General features: G+C 42.7%; 1 pseudogene; it reads left to right on the top strand.

Moving 5' to 3' along the window:
* The window catches only part of LOC134345944 (uncharacterized), a 149075-nt pseudogene that overhangs the window by 87873 nt on the left and 37659 nt on the right, over positions 1 to 23543 (top strand).

Here is a 23543-nt window from a genome sequence, read left to right as displayed (position 1 = left end):
ATTTAATGACTTGCAGGTAATGAGTTGGAAATAAGTGTCAGGTCACTCCTGTTAGCTGGGCAGAAAGTGCGAGATGCTTGCCTGTGTAGACCTGATAGAACACACTCTCATGTGATTAATGGAAATCAAGAAAAGTACAATTTCTGGAAATCTGGAACAAAAGCTGAAATTACTGGGAACTGTTGGCAGGTCAGAAAGCATCTGTGAAAATAAAAACAAGATTAATACTTCTGATCATAGACCCTTTGACCTAAATTTTCTGTTTTTTTTCATAGATACTGCTAGATCTGTTCATAATATTTAGTGCTGGGGTGTTCAGTTTCTATGTGAGGCGATTCTCAACAGACAAGATCAGGGTGGAAGTTAAATGACATAAGCAAACCAGTTGGGTTTTTATGCATTTCAACAGCTTAATGGCACAATACATTCTTTCCTTCTTACTCCATTTTCTGCAGACACCACAATGCACATATGTCTAAACATCCAGACAAGTAAAGCCAAGAAGGATTTGAATCTTGCAGACATCACCTGAAGCAAAAACACAGGGCGGTTCAACATATGAGAGGTTAACTTGACTTATAAAAGTTATATTATTAAAAAATAATTGAGTCAAGCACACACACGTAGTTTTTTAAACATCCTTTGCTGGAAGGGCACATTCCTCTTGTATTAATGCGAAATCAATTTTTCATTGTCAGTCAGGATCTTTGAAAATGTGCTAACGTCAGGGTTTGCAAGTTTGAGATATAAGTTAAAGGCTGGAAGGAGCAAAAATAATAAAACCCTTGCCTCCATATTTATTTCCTTCATTATGCAAACAAAAATAAAAAGACCACACCTCATTTTGGATGTACCAGCTTGTTGCAAAGAGTGTACAGACAGACAACAAGATTCAAAGTGAGGAACTCATCAGACAAAGCTTGCGTATTCAGTAATCTTGAAAAGAGAGGGCGAAATTAAGGATCTAATGCCATCATTAAATGTTCACCTGCATTGGTCAAATTTGAAAGCAGAATACAGGGTTAATAGCGGGTTTCTTAAAAATATAGAGGAATAGATGGATCTTGGGCTTCATAGCCATCAATCCCACAAAGTTGAAGCACAAATGGATAGAGTTATTAAGAAGATGTATGTGTTTTGACCTTCATTGAGTTCAAGAGCCACAAGGTAGTGATACAGCTCTATAAAACCTTGGTTAGACCATTCGTATAATATAGCATTCAGTTCTGGTTGCCCCGTTACATTGAAAGATGTGGAAGCTTTAGAGAGGGTGCAGAGGAGATTTACCAGGATGTTGCCTGGATAAGATTCAATGTCTTATGAGGATAAGTTGAGCGAGCGAAGGCTTTTCTATTTGGAACAAATGAAGATGAGAAGTGACTTGATAGAGGTGTACAGGATGATAAGAGGCATAGATGAAGTGGACATCTAGATAATAGTGGAGATATCAGAGGTATGTGTTTAACACAGAGATTGTTGGTTGTATAGAACATCCTGACAGGGCTGGTGGTAGAGGCAGAAATATTAGCGGCATTTAATAAATTCCTAGATAGCCACATGGATGAATGAAAAATGGAAAGTTTTTAGGAAGGAAGTGTTAGATTGATCTTAGAGTAGGTTAAAAGATCAGTATAACATTGTGCACTAAGGGGCCTGTACTGTGCTATAATGTCCTATGTTCTAAGTTACTGGAGGGGCTATCTTAGTAAACACTGTAAGAAACATGAAGATATTTTTAGCTTATGCAAATAGAAAATCTCAATTCTGGATTTCAAGCACTCTTAGACTGAGTTTGAGTTTCTAGATTCCTGGAGCTCTTGATGATCTGAGAAACAATATTCCCATCACCCCCCCCCCCACCTTCTGTCCAATTTAACCTGGAATTTTAATGCCCTTGACCCAGTAGCTTTCCTTCAAAAGGTCTGCCAACCACTCAGCAAGGAAACATGTTCCAAATTCATTTAGACCCACAGCAGCTCATAGCCATACCATCCCACCCATTCTGCTGTCCAAAACTAATTCAAATATCCCACATGAAATGAATTGAATTGAATTGACTTTATTTCTTACATCTTTCACATATATGAGGAGTAAAAATCTTTGTTACATTTCTATCTAAATGTGCAATGTTAAATCATAGTAATTTATAATAATTTACAATAAATAGACCTTTAACAGCCCTGATTCTCATAACCTCTATTACATCCCCCTTTATTCCTTTCACTTCCACTGAAGTGACTTAAGCCTGTTTACAGACTTCATTTACTGAAAGGCAAAAAAAATTGATGTATTTGCAAATGATTCTCTGTTTTAACATTTCATATCCTCTACAGACAATATATTGTTAATATATATAGTAAAATTTCAATATTAAAAATAAGCAGCAATGCTATGCCTGTTTCTTGAAGTTTCCTTCTTCATGGCATCAAATTGTGTTTAAGATTGAGTCAAGCCTTGTATATGGACACTGTCTTAGAGAATTTATCCTTGGCTTGTATGAAGATGTATAGTTGCATTGTGTAAGACTCATTGTGCATGAGATTGTACATCGAGTATGTATGACGTGGAGTACTTGCATTATAGAAAGGTGTATCCCAAAACTATATCAAGTTATTCCATTGGGGTGAGGAAGGTTGTATTGTTGGGTTGTAAGAAGCTGTATCCTAGTCTATATCCATTATACTCAAGCCTAGGTTGAGATGTATCTATGGATTTTATGAAGATGTATGCTTGTGTTGAATGAGGCTGTGTCCGTGGCTGATCTGAGGTCATATTCTGGACTGGATGGGGCTATATCCATTGGTAGTATGAAGTTATGCCGCTGGGCTGGATAGGATTGTATGGATGAAGTTCATAGCATTAGGGACCTTGGATGTAAAGGCATATATCAATGGATATTTTCAGTGGTGTTTGTGGGTTGAATTAAAGTGCATCCATGGATTTTATGAGGTTGTTTTCCTGGATGGCTAGGACTGTTATCTATGGGTTGTGAGAAACTATATTCTGGGCTGGATTGAGCTGTATCATAGGTTGTATGAGGCTACTTCTCTGGGCTGGCTGAGGGTGCATTGATGGGTTTTATGGCCCTGTGCCCTGACTTCAGGAGTCAATTGTCCTGGGCTGTATAATCCCATGTCCCACAGGTATAGAGCTAATTGCCCTGGGCTTTGGGATTGTGTTGATTCTGTACAGTTTATTCCTTGGCTTTAGGATTCTCTTCCATCAGACTGAAAGTTACACAGTTCCTGGGTTACCTGTGCTTATGCCCTAGGTAAGTACAAAATTACACTTCTCGGAGTATGATTCTGTAAACAAATTTAAGGCAAGGAAATTAACTTATAATGCTTCCTCTTGATTTATCGTTATGCTTGAGGAGAAAGCCGAATATTGATGGAAGGAACAATCCCTTTTTACTGGAAAAATGGGTGTTATATTATCAACTATCTGTGAAAGTGCTAGGGCTGAGCCCTGGGAAGTTGGAAACTCTGAGAATTACTGGGAAGCTATTTAAGTTTCCCTGATGTCTGTCTGCAATTACTAAAGCACCAAATAAAGGTTCCACCCCAGCAAGAGAAAAAGCAAATGCCATCGACATTATCAAACAAGGACAGAGATTTCTGGGCTCTGCACCAAACTTTTCTTGGCATCTTGATTTAGGATAAAATGCTAAAATTGATATAAAAGGAAGAGGAATGAAAGCAGCCAATAAAATATCAGCTGTGGTCAATTGGAACACTTTTGCCTCCCATTACAGAGATTTGGTCAATTTGTCTCAGCGAATAAATTCTTTTTGGGCTTCCAGCTGGGTACAGGTAAGCCTGAGAGGCCCAAGAAAAGTTTACTTGTCATATACACTGGGAAGGCACTAGATCCATTTTCAATTCGTCTCAGCATTTATATGCATTCTCTGACTCTGAAGTTATAAGGTTAAGCCTCGCTCGAGAAGCTTGTGAACAAAGTCATGGCCAATACCTCAGTGCAGTATATTGAGCTGAGATGTTACGTCTTCTTTTCTATATCACATTGTTGTAAAAGATTTCATATCACTCTTACAGAAAGTAAAACATAGCAAGAAACAAACTGCTGGAGAAACTCTGCATGCAAGTAGCATCAATGGGGCAGAGAGTTTGACAACGTTTCAGGTCGAGATCCAGCATCAGTTCCCCTGGTAGTTTGTTTCTTACTTGACATTCCAGTATCTGTAGCTTTTCATGTCTCCAAATAAAACAAAGAGATGTACTGGATTTATACATTAGATTTTGAAATGCCAGGGCATCCAAAAATGCTGTGCAAGGCCCCACATAAAATTGATTAGATTATCCATATCAGGCATGATGGATGAGAAGTAAATATTGACAGGGACCCCAAATGAAATTTCCTTGCTCTTCCAGGGCAAAATGTAATGAGACTTTTTTCATCCAGGTGAGAGAACAGGCATAACTCTGGTTACATGTTATCTGAAACATGGCACCTCCAACAGAAACAATGTCTATTTCCTTGAAAACATATTCCCATTTCTTTCATTTTAAATTTTTGGAGCTTGCTGTGCACAGAATTTCCATGTATCGTAGCAATGTCTAAAGCTTTCATTGTCTGTGAAGTGTTTTGGACATGATAAAGACATGGAATTTGTTGAATAAATGAAAATCCTTTATTTTCTTTCAAACTCAGAGTAAAAAAGGGTTAACAATTTCTTCCAGAAGTTCTGTTGGACTGAATTCAAAATTCAGAGTCTACCCAGGGGCCGATCTAATTAAATGCCATTTAACTTAATAGGGATTATTCACAGATGTCCGGGCTTATTATTTGGTGAAGATATGTCATCAGTTGGGATCAGGTATTAAAGTTCAGGTTATTGAGAGACAGAGAACAATACAGGTTGTAATATAAAGAGTGCAACTGTTGTGCTCTTTCTGGAATGCAGGTTAACCAAAAGCACCTTTGTGGAAGATGATCTTTCGTGAACAATAGGAGTTACAACAGAAATAATTCCATTCCTCCATAGCTCTTCTGAACTTTGCAGGTGTACATTTGTGCTCTAAGTAATGAACAGTTGGGAGGGAATTATAATGCGGTATTTTAATTGAACTACTCAAATGGAAACATGAAGTTTGACAAAGCAGGAGTTAAAGCTTTGGTTGACCTCACTCAGGGAAAATGATTGAATTACCCTTTCTTTGGTATATTACGAAGTCTGACTTGTTAAACATCTTATCACCTCTCTGAGGGCTTCTGTCATGATGAATGATTATTGCTGCTGTCTTTACTCTGGGCCTTTTTCTTCTCCATTGTAATTCTGGCTGAACATCCCTGGTGACATGCATCACTCCTCCTGTCACTTGTACTGACATAATAAAGGCAAGGTAGGAGGCACCTGCCGAAAATACCAGTGAAGATGATGTTGAACTGGAAGGAATGCAGAAGAAGTTCTGCAGACAGTATGATCCCACCAAATGTATTTTGAAGACGAATCATTAATCTACCTTTGGCTTTTGCAGAGCTGGCTGAGGGATGAATGTTGGCAGAAGTTTTAGGGTGCCGCATATTACGTAAGTGTATAATATTAAAAGGGGCATAGATATCGGGTCACAGACAGAATTTTTTTCCCATGGTTATGGAATCAAGAACAAGAGAGCATTGGCTTAAGGTGAAATGGGAGAGATCTTAATTTTTTTTAATTTTAGAGATACAGCAGTGTTAAAGGCCCTATTGGCCCAATGAACCCATGGTGCCTGATTACACCCAGGTGATCAATTAACCTACTATCCAATATGTCCTTGGAAAGTGAGAGGACACCCATGTGGTCATGGAGAGAACATACAAACTCCTTGCAGACTGAACCTAAAGGGCAACTTCTTCTCGTAGAAGTTGGTCAGTATAGGGAACTAGCCAGAGGAAATGGTTGAAGCAGGTACATTAACATTTAAAAGGGACTTGGACAGGTACATGGGTAGGAAGGGTTTAGAGAGACATGACCAAATTGGAGCAAGTGGGAGTAGCTTAGATGGGAATCTTTGTCAGCATTGACAGGTTGGCTCTTTTCACGGTTCCTTGGTTCACTGATAGTAGTCGTGTACATGAGTTTGAGTGTGGTACATCTAAATCAGAAGACATTGTTCCTGTTGTTTATAATTTCTCCTCTGAAAGATGGCTATGGCAGTGAAGTTGTTAGCATGACACCATTACAGCTCGGGGTGCTCCAGAGTTCAGAGTTCAATTCTGGTGCCGTCACTTCCATCTGTGCGTTCTACCCATGAACAGGTGCTCCTATTTCCTCCCACAGTCCAAAGGCGTACAGTTAGTAGGTTAGCTGGTCATTACAAACTGTCCTGTCTAGTGTTAAGTATAGGTGGGCTGCTGGGTGGTGCAGCTCATTTGGCTGGAAGGGCCCATTCTGTGCTGCATTTCTAAATAAATAAAATACTAAATAAATAATTTAATGCTTCTTATTAATTTTCAGGACATAAATTGCCCCATAAAGTAAGTCACACTTCCGTCTGCCAATGCTCTGCCCAACTTTCCGTCTGATCTACATTTTCCACACAGCTTCCATGTCATCCACTGGCATAAACCTGATGGGCTGAAATCCCTCTTTGTTATAAGAAGATATGATATGCAATGGAAAGATTGCCCAAAGCGAGTTTGAGGTTGTGTAAGAGAATGGAAAGGCTAAGAAGTCAATGCGAAAGTAAAGAGAGAGAGAGAGAGAGAGAGAGAGAGAGAATGTGAAGTAACAGTGAGGAAATGTGATGAGTTTTGGAATGTGGAAGCATGTAAGAAGTATGAAGAAATGCAAGGAGAATGGAGGAGAATTCTGAGAGTGAGCAAGGGTGACAGATGTTCATTTTGAAGACCAGGAAATATACAGATATATATATTTTTTGCCCATAATTAAACTTTTCTAAGTGCTGCACCACTGTTGACATTCATTATGACGCCAAATAAATATTTAAATATTGTATTTTACACACTCTCCATTTTCCATCTCAAGTGACTTAAAGCTTTGGAGTCAGTCCATAATGTAACTATTGTTTGGTAAATGATAGTTTAAACACTTGTTCTGGTTTTGTTTGTAGAGTACACTGTTAGTCCTGCTCCTCACCTCCTGCCTGATGCTCAGCTGCTTAAATTAATGAGGTGCCATTATTTTTAAGACAAATATTTAGACACCTCATTTATCAGAGAGAAGCTCAAGATGTGTGTTGGACCTACTTACGTCTTTATAATCAGCAAGGCATAAGCACCAATGGAAGAAAAATGGTTTGCATATCTTTTAATATTCCATTAATTAAGAAGCTTTGATTACCTTAAAACTGAAACAGTGCTGTGGTTACTCGATAGATCAAGTAGCATCCATTAAGAAGAAAAAATAGTTAATGTTTCAAGTCAAATATCCGTCAGCAAAACAGGAAAATGCTACAGCTATAATGGATCTTAAGGAAGCACAAAGGCAGGGGAATTTGGATATAATAGGGTCTTTTAATAGACTCTTAGTTAAGTTCATGGAGCTTAGAAAAACAGAGGGCTATGTGGTAGGGAAGTTCAAGACAACCTCAAGAGTAGCATTACATTGGTCAGCACTACATTGTGGGCCGAAGGGCCTGTAATGTACTGTAGGTTTTCTATATTTCTATGAAATATGGGAGAGCAATAAGAATAGGCTGACTGGCAAAGAAGGTGGGAGTTGTGAAATATAAAATGGATGATAGTGCAGAACTGCATCAAATGTGTTAGCTGAGGAAAATGAGGTGTCATTAGGAAGCCATTGCCTGTTGTCAGAACAAAAATGATGCAAAACTGTTGAACTTACTTTTAAATACTGAAGGTTGAATGCTGAAGATTGTAAAGAATTTTATATTTTATAACCTTGATTGCAGGTTTAAACAACGATTTGGTCAAAAATTCAATTGCTGATTTTCAAAATTCACCAAACCAGTTGAGGGATCTGGATAGTTGATGTTTCTTTTTATCCAAAAGCAGAGTAAATAATATCTTCATGAAGAGATTAAGATGCTGGGATTAGCAGTGGTCCTGTTTTTTGAGATGCAGAATTTTCTTCAGTTAATCAGATTGGAGAATGTTTATTTTTAAGTTAGTGCGTTACTCTGGTATCCAATTTCCCAGAGAGCCTTGAAACGGGCATTGGGCACCACCTTAAACACGGGTACAGTTGTACCTGAATAATGACTATAGAATACATGCTTTTCATATGGAGACTTGATTTCCAAGATTGTTTTTTTTTCTTACAAGCACTTTGGGCATTTTAGACAGGCTAATTGCTACCGTGTAATCTGCTTGGTTAAGTCCAGAAAACTAAGGAAAAACACGGAAAAAATTAGAACCATGTGTGTGCACACTTGTTTGCAGTTTAAGCAGATAAAATGGTAGAATTTACCAATGTGTCATTTGTTGCTGTTTATTTCAATATAATGAGCAATTATATCATCTATTGTCTGGCAGTCTATTGGGCAATGACTATAAAACGTTCCAGAATCCAAGTCATATACTTAAGGGTGAAATTGATAGGTGGGGTGCAAGGGCTGGTAGAGTAAAGTTCCTTAGACCCCCTCCCACAGCAGTGCTTTACTACTGACACAAGCTCCACTTGATCATCTCATCAGTATTTTTGCCAACCTTCCTCCAAAGCTTCAGTAAAAGAATGAGAAAATTCACTTGCTTTTGGATGACTTACTCAGACGTGTGAGCAGAACTGATCTCATGCCAGGAGACACAAGAGACGGCAGATGTTGGGCTCTAGAGCAACAAACAATCTGCTGGAGGAACTCAGAAGGTCATGCAGCATCTGTGGGAGGAAAAGAATTAGGGGTCCTGATGCAGGGTTTCAACTGAAACGTCGTCAATTCCTTTCTTCCCGCAGATGCTGGTTGACCCACTGGGTTCCTGCAGCAGATTGCTTGCTGAATACATGCCAATGTTTGAAGATGAGCATAAGTTTCTTCAAACTCACAACGTTCACTATAAAGGTAAATAACCAGACACCAGTTTCAAGGCTGTTTCTGGAACTAATCTGAACTGGATGCAATTTTTAAAATAACACAGTAGGCAAAGCATTATATTCAGTTGGTTCTAGGAGGTTGAGAACTGATGTAATTGAGCTTCATAAAATGATAATAGGATTCACTAGGCTGGATAAATAGAATAGTTTCTTTTTAAGGAGGAATCCAGAATAAGAGAGCAAAATGAAAACAGACTTGAACCATTCAAGCATAAAATCAAAGAGATTTATTTAAACAAAAGCCATTATAAATCTGGAACTTTTTACTCCCAGAGGCTTTGGTTGCTGGGACAAATGGGCTGAACATGATACATTATTTGTTATATAAAGATATCAAGGGATATGGGTCAAAAGCAGATAAATGGAGCATAGAAGAGACTGGCTATAGTTTAGCAGAAGGTTGGAATAAGCTGCAAAAATTGAAATGCCTCCTCTTGTTTCTATGTTCTTTTTTAAAACATATCAGAAACGATTAATGCAATGCCAGAGAAATTCTGAAGGCATGACAACATACTTTTTCAGCGAAAGTTATTTCTTTAAAGGAAGATTTCAGAAAAGGCATGATTGATTTATTTCATTTTATGGTGCAATGCCCCATGGTATTCCCATACTTTGCACAAGCTTTTTTACGTGGATAATTTTAATGTTTCATTCTTGATTAGTGATAATACCTTTGTCGAGTCAAAATACTGTGAGCTCAATCCCTAAACTAAAAGAGTTGAATGCAAAACACTAATACCTCAGTGGAACATGCTCTACTATCAGAGGTGCTATATTTCTGTTGAGATTTCCCAGGTGGGTGTGAAAGATCCATTTACAATATGTGGAAAAGAGCATGTGGAGCCAATATTCAACTCTCAAACAAGATCACTAAAACAGAAAACGCTGTCATTATCTCTTGCTGCTTGTAGAGACCCTGCTGTGCGCTGTTTGCCTGTTGTGGCGGCTCTTTTATGAAGTAGTTCTTTGGACATAAGTCCTTGTGTTCTCATGAAACTCACAGCAAGAACTGGGTAGAAGTTCTCACAAAATTGAACTGCCCCAGGACGTAGCAACTTTCCTGCAAAATTACACTGGCCTCAGTACACTGTGAATCAAGATATGTTCAAATGCATACACTTCCCCATCCTCTGATCCTAAGGAGGTCACCCTGAGGTTGAGAAAAGTACTATGTAAAGAAAAGTCCTTTATTTTCTGCTTCTCCTATTTTTTTATTTGTTATCTTTCTACTTTTATCCCCTCTCTCTTTCTTTTTCTATTTTAACATTTCACAGAATAAACTGATGACCACGCAAATGTTCCACATTTTTTGAGCAATAAATAACCTGGTCAAAACCCTGTATTAGGACCTTCCTGAAACATTAACAATTCCATTGCCTCCCAAAAGTGCTGCTTGACCCTTGACTCTTTTAGTAGTTGTTTGTTGCTCCAGATTCCATCAACTTCAGTCTCTTGTGTCGCCTTTCAGATTATATTTGTTCTTTTCCCCTATTCCTTGCAGTCCTGGTGTGCAAATTAAACGTAATAGTTTATTTATTCACCGATAATGCTATTTATCAGCAACACCATCTCATTTATTTCTGGAGCATCTGGACAGCACAGACACCTTCATTAGACTGTTGATTATTAACTACAGTTCTGCCTTCATTTCTGTAATTCCAAGCAAACTCATTTCTAAGCTCCTAGACCTGGTGCTCAACACATCCATTTATTACTGGATCCCTGAATTCCTGGCCAATAGACCAAAATCAGCAAGGACAGATTGAGGTCTCTGGGATCAAGAGAGTTGGAAGCTTCAAGTTCTTAGGAGTGAATATTATCAATTGCCTTTGCTGATCCAAAGATGCCATGACTAAGAAAGCGCACCTCTTCTTCCTCAGGAGGCTAAAGAAGTTTGGCATGTCTCCTTCACCAATTTTTATCAATACATTGTAGAAAGCATCCTATCTGGATGCTTGATTACTCGGTATGGCAACTGCTCTGCCTGAGACCAGAAGGAACTACAGAGAATGTTGCGTAGCTCAGCACATCACAGAAACTAGCCTCCCCTCCATGGACTACAACTCTTATTCCTCGATAAAGCAGCTAACACAATCCAAGACCCCACCTAACCTGGACATTCTCCGTTTCCAACCCCCACCCCCCACTCCCATCGGGCAGAAGGTTCAAAAGACTGGAAGCATATACTGTCAGATACAAGGACAGCTTCTATCCCACTGTGAAAAGATTACTGAATGATAAATACATTACCATGGACTCGTGACTTCACAACATACCTCATTGTGACGTTGCATTTTACTATCTCTGCTTTCTCTGCAAATGACACTTTATTCTGCATTCTCTTATTGCTTTCCCTCAATACACTGTTGTAGTGAAATGATTTGCATGGGTGGCAATCAAAACCAAGTTTTGTGCTACTCTTCAGTATATGTGACAATAATAAACCAATTTACCAATATGCCAATTTAATAGTTGTTATTCCTGAGGAAGATCTGTAAAATTATACAATGTTTTCTGTTCTTTTCATAGATGCTGCCTAACCTAGGACATAGAACATAGAACACTACTGCACAATACAGGTTCTTGGGCCCACAATGTTGTGCTGAAATTTTAACCTACTCTAAGATCAATCTAACCCTTTCCTCCTACACAGTCATGCTGAGTGTTTCCAGCTTTTTCTGATTTAATTCCATACTGTCATTCTCAGTTACAGCTGGTCCGTAAGAAGTTTAGACTCAATACAATATGACGTGGTTATTATGCAGCTGATTTATTGCAGCAAATTTCCCTTTGCCATACAAACTTCTTATCAGCTGGGATGTAATCCATTGTATTTCAAGTCCAGCATAATATAGTGTGACGTAAACTAAATATATTTCCTTCTCCCACAGGGTCGCCAGTCAAGATTGCAATAAATGGCAAGGATCAGGAATAGAAACTCTTAGTGTGTCTTGTACCTTGTATCATGCTCCTATATAATCAACATGTTGTAGTGTGTATATTTTGTTATCTTGATGGAACAGAAGTAAAATCCCAAATTATTTTACACTCATTCCTCAGCAGAACTGCACAGAAGGCCTGAGCTCTGTACTCTAGCTAAATCTCCTGTGGCTAACCAAGGCAGAGGTGAGGTTGTGAGAATGTCCGTTCCCTGACAGCCCCTTGTGAGTCACAGAGGATGCTGAACAGAAGGTGACTAAGAGGGCTGGGTTGTAATTCTCACAGAAATAAGCTGCTGAGGAGTAGGAGCACCCTTCCTGTGAGGTCACTCGAAGCTCAGTGTACAGGGAATGACAATAGATTCAAGGTCCTTCCCTCCACTGTTTCAAAGCAAAGAAGCCTATTCCACAGCCAGCTTCTTGTATAAGCTGGCATGAGTCACTAATGGAAATGAAGACACCCAGATGTGTTGTTATCACTTGGTCCTTGGTGAGACGAGATAGTATTAAGGCTTGACTGATAACCATGCTTCCACTTATTGAATACAGCCTAACAGCAGTGGGTCTGCTTGAGACGAAGAAGATTTGAGAGCCTGTCTGCCAGAGGTATAGCTTGGGAAAATTCATACTCTGAAACCAATGACTGAATTTTAACTCAACAGTTAACATTATATAATGAGCCAAATTACAAACTGCTGCAGGAGCTCAGCAGGTCAGTGAGCATCTGTGGGGGGAAAGAAATTCTCTACATTTCAAGACAAGACCCTGCATCGGAACAATCGAAGTCAAAAATCTGAACTTCAAGTTTATTGCCATGAGAACACATACCCAGTGTATAAGTGACAGGAAAATTTAGCTTTTTGCAGCAGCAGCTCAGCACGTCACAAATGTGACAAGGATAAATTACATCAATAAAGTTAATATAAATTATACATCATTCATATAGCTAAACAAAATAAAATATAACACATTAGTGCAAGTTGAGGGAAATATAGTCCAAGGTAGAATTAGTGTTTTTCGGGGCAATTCAAAAACCTGATGTCCCAGAAGGCCGGTATCCTTAATGATGGATATGATTTTCCTGAGATCTTGCCTTTGTCAATGTATTTGATGGTGGGGAGAGCTGTTCCTGTGATGTTCTGTAGCCTCCTGGATTTCTCTACAATGGGTTTTCCATTCAGGCCGTGACGCTTTCACTGTACACACCCTCTTCATGGTTGCATCTATGTACTGGGCCCAGGACAAATCCTCCGAGATACCCAGGTCATTGAAGCTGCACACTTTGTCCACTGCAGACCCTTCAATGAGGACTGCTGTTAGCTTGCTAGGTTCCCCCTTCCTGAATTCCACGATTGGTTCTGACGATGTTGAGTACAAGGTTATTGTTATTATATCATTCAGTCACCTGACCTATCCACTCCTGCATGCCTCCTTTTCAACATCCACGATTCTCTCAAAAACGGTGGTGTCATCAGTAAATTTATAGATGAAATTGTAACTATGCTTAGCCGCACAACCGTAGGTATAGAGAGAGCGGAGCAAGCGGCTAAGCACACAGCACTGAGGTCAGTGAGGAGGAGGTGAGTTTTAAGACCTGTACAAATTAGGGTCTCGCAGTGCAGAAGTTGAAGATCCAGTTGCAGAGGGAAGTACAGAGGCCGATGTTTTGGAACCTGGTAACAAGTTTTGAGGGTATGATGTTGTTATAGGTTGAGCTGTAGTCAATTAATATATGTGTACTGTTTGTCTAGGTCAACCTAGTCTGTTAATGCTACCTAATGTGTGATGAAGGCAATTCTCCAAAATCAACTCACAGGCCAGAGGAGTGAAAGAAGTGCCTGTATTTCAATAAGGACACTTTTACGGAAATCCGCTGCCTAAATGCAGAGTAGTACAGGGTCACATTGCCGGGGCTGTCCTTGTGGTTGTGAAAATTATTTTTTATTTCCCTGGTTACCAAATGAACAATAATCACCAGTTGAGCGGAAGGAGGAGGAAGAGATGGAAGAAGGCAGAAAGTGATCTATATTCCTATCCATTTGTACAGTTGGTGTAGTACCAGTGATGCTGGTAAAGTGATTTCTTTTCCCCACTGGAAAAGCCAAGATCTTACCCTTCTGCACAGTCCTGTGGCATACTCAGTTACTGCATTATTCAATGCTCATTATTACTGCATTATTATTACTCATTATTACTGCATTATTCAATGCTCATTACTGCAACTAGATATTCTCAAAAACTTTCAACTGTGCAAAACACTTCATGATTCCCATCAACTTCTTCCATCACAATTTTATCCATCTAAGTCCAAACCTCAATAATCTGCAGCAAAGCCGCTGTCAATCTTGCTCACTGATGGACTGTGTCTGAGCTAAATTTGCCCCTTCGGACACTTGCTCCAACACCTCACAAGATGTAGATCTCATCTCTGTATTTTCCCAGTGGGGTATATCAGGTTCTAAGATGGTGACTATAAGTGAATAATTGAGCTCTGGGATGCCTTCATCAATTTTTTTTTTTTTTTTGCTGCTGCTATTCGTGGCCAGAATGCAGTGCTTCAGTGAATGGACTGATAAAGGGTCCTGGATTGTGGTAAAGGAGATTGTTGGGGAGTGGGGTGGAATCAAGAATTGTTGGTGTGCACTATCAGCAGCTCTAACTAAGAAGCAAGTTTTATTGAAGGGGATTTAAAATATGAAAAGACGGTTTAGTTTTGCATATGGTGTCACCTCTAAAGGTTTCCAACTCGCAGCTACCGAGCCTCTGTAATTATCGTGACAAAATTAGCCAACAACATCTTTTCATTGGTGGTATTGCAGTCCTTCTCTGCTTATCTCATTGTGCAAGTGACGGTGTAGGGTAGCAATGTGTTTTGTGCAATTATTTATTTATTGAGACATAGTGCACAACCGGCCCCTCTGGCCCATTGAGCAGCTCCTCCCAGCAGTGCACCGATTCAACCCTGGCCTAATCACAGGATAATTTACAATGTCCAATTAACCTACCAACCAGTACATCTTTGTAACTGTGGGAGGAAACCACAACACTCAAAAGAGCCCGTGTGATCAGGAGGAGAATATACAAACTGCTTACAGGCAGCAGTGGGAATTGAACACAGGTCATCTGTACTCTAAAGTGTTGTGCCAACCACCCTACATCTAGGTAAAATGGCTGCCATGGTTAGACAGTTGTCAGGATGTTCAAGCCTTGGGAGTCAGGTGCGCAGAATTCTTCTGCACTTCCATATTCTTATGAAGTCCTGTGCCCTAATTGTGACAGGTTTATTCATGTTCTGAAAGGCTTCCTACCTACTGCACCAAGCATTTCTTGATTCACATCAGCTTCTTCTGCAAGTTAGTTATGAACTCCAGATGACAGTGATTGTGTGTAGGTGAGTAATAAGAGATTGATGAATTATAAAGTGTTGTGATCGACAGAATGCTTGACAGGATGAGGGATATAAGAAGCATTCTCTGTCTTTGATGATACTCTTTGTCACCTATTTTATATAAACGCTCTGGGCTTGCGTCCAGGTATTGACATCCATGGTTAAAAGTTCCCTTTTCTTGTTTTGCATAGATTTGGGAGTCTTCTCAGGCCCTTGCTAATCTCTCCTGCAGGATAACTCTCTTCTCTTGCACCTTTTGCACCAGGACCTCCGGGGCAGCATCCAATTGTTTTGGTGCCAGTGTTCTCCCACATAACACCATCCTTTTGTTTCCCAGGCCAGACTCAATTTCAGAATGACTGCCAACTCATGCATCAAGCCAAAGAACAACACAGTTAGTTCTAACTCAATGGGACATTGATTGATACGAGCAAGTATTCACGTTAACCTATTGTCTGTTTCTACTCGGCACATAAGAGAACCCCATACTAGCTGGTAAGAAGGCTAGCAAGGCATTTTTTTTTCATAACTTTGTGAGTGTTGTGTTGTGATTATCTTGCTCAGCTGAAAATAAGATTGAGGGCAAATTTTACTGTGGAGTCCAAAAAAATAATTCTGGAGATTGTTTTTTGCTAGAATATTGAACAAAAATTGATAGAAGTAGAAATGACCATAAGCTATTACACATTTGTTGTATACCCAGTTGGTCTGCTTAGGTACTCCAAAGAAGGAAATTGGCTGATTCTATCTAGCCTGGCTAAAATGTGACTGGAGAGCTGATCACATTGGTCCAACTTCTGAAGTATGGAAAGCCCCCTTCTCAGGCAAAGTAAGAATTAGCAGATTCAGAATAAACATCATGACTGTCAAAGTCTGCCAAACATTGGGAAATAATTAAAAATAGGAAAGACATTAGCACAGAGATCAATCTATTTGGCTTCTCTAAATTCTGTTTAATCTCCATTTGAAAAAGCATCAATCAAGAACACGCACGTGAATTTAAATTTTATTGCTATTTGAGTGACATGTTACACAAACATATTATCCATATTTAAAGTGTCTCGCAGAAGTTCATGTTTTAGAGGACCAAGTTAGACAGATCATGACTACTTTCATGAGCATTTATTTTTTTCTTTAATCATCCTTTCCACTTTGGTATTTACGGAATGGAACGCAGTAAAGCAGCCAGCATATCAAAGACCCACCCACCCCGGACATTCTCTCTTCTACCCTCTCTTATTGGGCAGATAACAGGATAGTCTGAAAGCACATACCATAAGGCCCTGTTGTTATAAAACTATAAAATAGTCTCCTATAAAAGAGAGACTTTGGATCTTTCAGTCTCCATCCACAAAAAGGAGGATTTTCTGGTGGCCAACCATTTTACCTCTGATCTCCATTCTCATTCTAAAATATTGGCCCATGGCCTCCCCTACTGCCATGGTGCAGCCACGCTCAGGTTGGAGGAGCAGCACTTCATATTCTGACTGGGTAGCCTCCAACCTAATGGCATGAACATTGATTCTTCCAACAGTGTAATTCTCCCCCCTCCCTCTTCACTCTTCTTCAACTCCCCATTCTGTTCCCCCCCACTTTACTTCTCACCTGCCTATCACTTCTCTCTGATGCCTCTCCACCTTCTCTTTCTCCCACGGTCCACTCTCCTTCTGGGAAGAAGGTTCCTTCTTCTCCAGCCTTTCACCTCCCAGCTTCTTCATCCCCATCTGCTTGGATTCACCTATAACCTTCCAGTTTGTACACTTTTCCTTCCCCCAACAAGAAAAGCTTTTCACCGAATCTTAGTAAATATGACAATAATAAATCAGTTCCAATTTTTGAAGGGAGACTCAAAGAGGTTTGATGCCCTGAGAATAAGTTATTTAAGCCGGAGCACATATTCAGTGTAAGATCCTAAAATTACTCTTGTTTTCCTTTAATTTTGGCTTCTTCAGGAGAACTTCACATTATATGGACGAAAAATCATCTCCGATAGAAGATTTTTAAAATAATCACTGGTTTATTTCCCAAAATTGACAACTCATTGAGTTTATTTCAAAAAGTCTGCAATGTTTTGTTCCCAGCCCTCAGGTGGTTAAAGATTGAGAACAGATGATGAAATCGGTACCTGTTTTGGACACTCAAAAACAACTTCTATTTGGTTTTCTTTGAACATTAATGATTGCTGAAGAGAGCTGCATTCTGACGAATCTATAAACCAGTACTGCCAAAGTAACTATCCTTGGATCAGAATTATGCTTGGGTCAGGATTTCTAATCTGTAAACTGAAGGAAAGAGAAAAAACATTACTGCTGAACTGGGTGTGTAGGAATATTATAGAACGGTCGTATACTGTATCATTGACATCTGTCTCCTCTGCCACTTAATTGCTATTTCTGTCTCTTTATCTCTGTGGCTGTATTGTTGCATCTGTTGCTTCTTCGACTTTCATTGCTTATTTGGTGTTTGCTCTGTTTCTTCAACTATTCCACCCACTCCACTGATTACATTGACATCCAACCTACATTTGATTTTATTTCTGACTTTGTTCATTTACTTATTTCTAACTTCAATCCCTCTCCTTCATCTTCTTTACCCTTCCTCTTCTTTGATGTAATATTAATGGTATTGTGGCGACCCACTTTCTGGCACACACGAACCGGCTCACAACAGCGCGCGCAGGTAGAGGGCCGGCCCCAAAAAGGGCGCCAGGCCATCTTCACCAGCAGGGGGAAAATCCCGCGCGCAGAAAGGATCTGGGAATATGCATTCCCCACAGCAGTCCCGCCCAGGGAGGACGGGAACGGGAAGGCTTTAAAGCGGGCCGCAAAGTTTGAATAAATCTTTTTCATCGCAACTCTAACTCACCAACTCCGTGTGGTTATTCTAGCGCTGTGTGTAGCACATCGCTACAATTGGTGACGCCGATGGCCCAAACGATATTTGGACCAGAGATGACCGACGCTGCATCTGTTCACACAGTTTCGTTAAAACTGCCAAGCTTCTGGACGCTGCGACCCCAATTATGGTTCGAACAAGCAGAAGCACAATTCCACATTCAGCAGATAACCTCGGAGTCCACTCGCTACTACTACGTGCTGAGCTCCCTCGACCAGGAGACTGCTGCTCAAGTTGAGCAGTTTATACAGTCGCCCCCGGAGGACGGCAAATACACAGCATTCAAAGCCCTGCTCATAAGGACTTTTGGACTCTCATGGCGCGAACGAGCACGCCGCTTAATGCACCTGGATGGTTTGGGAGACAGGCCGCCGTCAGCATTAATGAACGAGATGCTGGCCCTGGCTGAAGGACACAAACCCTGCCTCATGTTTGAGCAGGCGTTCCTAGAGCAACTGCCCGAGGACATATGCCTGCTGCTGTCCGACGCAGATTTCGGCGACCCCCGGGAGGTGGCGGCCCGAGCAGATGTGCTGTGGATTGCCAGGAAAGAGAGAGGGGCATCCATCGCACAGATCACCAAGCTGCATGCCCAACGACAGACCAGACCAGGCCCGGCAGCAGAGCCCAACGAACAATGGTGTTTCTACCACCAGCGGTGGGGCACAGAGGCCCGCTGCTGCAGACCGCCCTGCAAATTCCCGGGAAACGCCAGGGCCAGCCGCCGCTGATGGCTACGGCGGCTGGCCATCAGGACAGCCTCCTGTACGTCTGGGACAAGCAGTCGGGATGCCGCTTTTTGGTCGACACCGGAGCGGAGATCAGCGTCTTACCTCCAAAGAGTTACGACACCCGCAACAGAGAACCGGGACCCACCCTGAGGGCCGCTAATGGCAGCACAATACGAACCTACGGCACCCGCACGGTGCGGCTACAGTTCAGCTCCAGCCGGTTCACGTGGAACTTCACACTGGCCGCCGTGGCCCAACCACTGCTGGGGGCAGATTTTCTACGAGCCCACAGCCTGCTGGTCGACCTGCAAGGGAAGCGATTAGTCCACGCCAAGACTTTTCAAACGTTCTCCCTGGGTGAAGCACAGTTGCCAGCCCCACACCTGGACTCCATCACGCTGTCCGACGATGAATTCACCAGGGTCCTGGCGGATTTCCCATCAGTACTGACACCGCAGTTCACGGCAGCCATGCCCAGACACGGAGTACAGCACCACATCCCGACCCAGGGACCACCCCTCCACGCTCGTGCTCGAAGGCTTCCCCCGGACAAGCTCCGACTGGCGAAGGAGGAGTTCAAGAAGATGGAGGAATTAGGGATCATATGACAGTCCGACAGCCCATGGGCCTCCCCCCCTTCACATGGTGCCCAAGGCAATGGGGGGCTGGAGACCATGCGGTGACTACCGCAGACTGAACGAGGCTACAACGCCAGACCGCTACCCTGTGCCGCACATTCAAGACTTCGCAGCAAACCTACACGGCGCAAGGATCTTTTCCAAGGTAGACCTCGTCCAGGGATACCATCAAATCCCTGTACATCCGGACGACATCCCCAAAACAGCACTTATCACCCCGTTCGGACTTTTCGAATTCCTCCGAATGCCGTTTGGTCTGAAGAATGCCGCACAGACTTTCCAGCGGCTAATGGACGCGGGGGGACGCGACCTGGACTTTGCATTCATCTATTTGGACGACATCCTCATAGCCAGCAGTAGTCGGCAGGAGCATCTGTCCCACCTCCGCCAGCTCTACTCCCGCCTGAGCTAATTCGGCCTTACAATCAATCCAGCCAAATGCCAGTTCGGATTCGACACCATCGACTTCCTGGGCCACAGGATTACTAAAGACGGGGCAACCCCGCTGCCCGCCAAGGTAGACGCGGTCCACCACTTCCCCCGACCCAACACAATCAAAGGCTTGCAGGAATTCGTGGGTATGGTGAATTTTTACCACCGTTTCCTCCCCTCAGCAGCCCGAACCATGCGCCCCCTGTTCACCCTGATGTCGGGTAAGGGCAAGGACATTACCTGGGACGAAGAGGCCGCAACCGCTTTCGTTAAAACCAAAGAAGCCTTAGCAAACGCCGCGATGCTAGTGCACCCCAGAATGGACGTTCCTACTGCCCTCACGGTGGACGCATCCAACACAGTGGTCGGTGGAGTGCTGGAACAACTCATCGAGGGTCGCTGGCAACCCCTGGCGTTCTTCAGCAAACACCTACGACCACCCGAACTCAAATACAGTGCTTTCCACCGGAAGCTATTGGCACTATACCTGGCAATCCGGCATTTCAGGTACTTCTTAGAAGGTAGGCCCTTCACCACGTTCACAGACCACAAACCGCTTACCTTTGCGTTCACTAAGGTGTCTGACCCCTGGTCGTCCCGCCAGCAGCGACATCTGTCCTACATCTCCAAGTACACGACGGACATCCGGCGTGTCTCTGGAAAGGACAACGTTGTGGCGGACACATTATCCAGACCTACCATACATGCCCTGTCCCAGGGGGTGGACTATGCAGCGCTGGCAGAGGCACAGCAGGCAGATGCTGAGATCCCCAGTTACAGGACTGCAGTCTCCGGTTTGCAGCTCCAAGACCTCCCCGTAGGCCCAGGTGAGAGGACCCTACTGTGTGACGTAGCTACCGGCCAACCCCGCCCCGTTGTCCCAGCAGCCTGGCGCCGGCGGGTTTTCGAGTCCATTCACAACTTAGCGCACCCCTCCATCAGGACGACCGTCCGGCTGGTCGCCAACAGGTTCGTGTGGCATGGACTTCGTAAGCAGGTCAGTGAATGGGCCAAAACGTGCATGCAGTGCCAAACGGCCAAGGTGCAGCGGCACACCAAGGCTCCACCGCAGCGGTTCGAACCCACCCGCTGGAGGTTCGACCACCTCCATGTGGATATCGTGGGGCCCCTGCCAGTGTCGCGAGGAGCGCAGTACCTCCTAACTATGATAGACCGGTTCACCAGATGGCCAGAGGCAGTCCCGCTCACCGACACCACCTCCGAATCCTGTGCCCGAGCACTGATCGCAACCTGGGTAGCACGCTTCGGGGTACCAGCCCACATTACCTCCGACAGGGGCGCTCAGTTCACCTCCAGCCTGTTGTCGGCTATGGCCAGCCTTTTAGGAACACAGCTACACCACACAACTGCCTACCACCCACAGTCGAATGGACTAGTGGAGCGCTTCCACCGTCACCTGAAATCGGCTCTCATGGCCCGCTTGGAGGGGCCTAACTGGGTGGACGAACTTCCCTGGGTCCTGCTCGGAATCCGCACGGCGCCCAAGGAGGATCTACACACCTCGTCGGCCGAGTTGGTGTACGGCGCGCCCTTGGTCGTCCCAGGAGAGTTCATACCAGCCCCAAGGGGGCAAGGGGAAGAACCCACAGCAGTCCTGGACAGACGACGGGAGAGGCTCGGTAACCTGGCCCCCATACCCACTTCACAGCACAGACAGAGCCCGACCTGCGTACCCAAAGACCTGCAGAACTGTAAGTTTCTTTTTGTACGACGGGGCGGACACCGGGCACCGCTACAGCGGCCCTACGAGGGACCGTTTAGGGTGATCAGGAGCAACGGGTCCACGTTCGTGCTGGACATTGGGGGAAGAGAGGAGGTTTTCACGGTGGACCGACTCAAACCGGCCCATGTGGACTTGGCGCAACTGGTCCAGGCTCAGGCACCGCGGCGCAGGGGCAGACCTCCCAAACAGAGGCCAATCCAGACTGTGGACATTGGGGGAGGTATCGCCGGTTCTGGGGGGGGGGGGGTTTGTGGCGACCCACTTTCTGGCACACACGAACCGGCTCACAACAGCGCGCGTAGGCAGAGGGCCGGCCCCAAAAAGGGCGCCAGGCCATCTTCACCGGCAGGGGGAGAATCCCGCGCGCAGAAAGGGTCTGGGAATATGCATTCCCCACAGCAATCCCGCCCTGGGAGGGCGGGAATGGGAAGGCTTTAAAGTGGGCCGCGAAGTTTGAATAAATCTTTTTCATCGCAACTCTAACTCACCGACTCCGTGTGGTTATTCTAGCAATGTGTGTAGCACATCGCTACAGTATAAGCTCTCCTGAACATCTAAGAGGATAGATTGGTTTGGCATTGCATCCTAATAACATACCTCTGCTCCCTTATCGCTTCACAGAAATGCCAGCTGAGTGTTTTTATGCAGGTTTCTGGAAAAAGAGTTGAATCTATAACTTTCTGATTCTGAAGAGGTTTTGGTAGTAGTGCTTTGAACTATTGGGAATGTTAAGATCAATGTCATTAATTATCGTTTATTGCTAATACTGCAGTATTATTAGATATTTTGTATGGATAGGTCCAATTTTGTGTCCTCCAATGATGATTATGAGTTGGGATGCTAACTCTAAACTCTATTGACCTAGCTCAATTTCTTAGCATCTGAGACTCCAAAGAAAGCTATTTCTCCAACTATAAACTGGCTCAGGATTCACATGTTATATGCATTTTGCTACAAGCCAAATTCCAAACCCAAACAAATCTAAAAATTGATCTCAAAAGTTACATACCATTTTCCACAACAGGGCTAATATTACAGCTGATTCAATCCCATTTGGAACACTTTGTACATATTGGTTACTACAGCACGGAATCATTATTGCTCTTAAGAATTTGCAATGCAAAATAATGAGGATGATAACCAAACACTGGGAACCCAATGATTCTTCCGTATGACCTGCCTTAAGTTGTTACATTTTGCCCAGAAATTGGGGGGGGGGGGTGGGGGACTGGATAAGTATGTAAAATCTCCCACACACATTCACACACACACACACACACACACACACACATTATATACAGATGCTATTGATATCAGACATTACATAAAACAAAGCATAGACATAGAGTAAAAAATATTTTGCATACATTCTGAGAGACAACAAATTATCATGGACAAATCTGAAGGAACTGAGTGGCTTCAAGATGTAACTAATGTGTTTCTGCAGAAGGAGTAATGAAGAAGGAAACTGAGAAATTACAACTATTTTAGAGATAATCCCCTACTTATTATTAGTGGTCTTGTTTGCCTTAATACATCAAGGGCTTAAAGATTTGCTCTTATTAGACAAAAGCTTCTTTTGGATAGATCAATATAATTTTCCATCTTTTAAAGAGATTTTTCAGTGCATTTTCTTTGCATTTCTTTAGCTGGGGAGTTTTAGAAGTGAATCTTGAATAACTAAACGGAGAAGAGACAATAATGAAGATCCCTTTCCTAGCTAGAGACTAAGGTCTTTCCATGCTGCTGTTTAAGAATTA

This window comes from Mobula hypostoma, chromosome 1, assembly GCF_963921235.1.
Source record: "Mobula hypostoma chromosome 1, sMobHyp1.1, whole genome shotgun sequence".
NCBI classification, from domain to species: domain Eukaryota; kingdom Metazoa; phylum Chordata; class Chondrichthyes; order Myliobatiformes; family Myliobatidae; genus Mobula; species Mobula hypostoma.
This window is presented reverse-complemented; position numbering and strand designations above follow the sequence as displayed.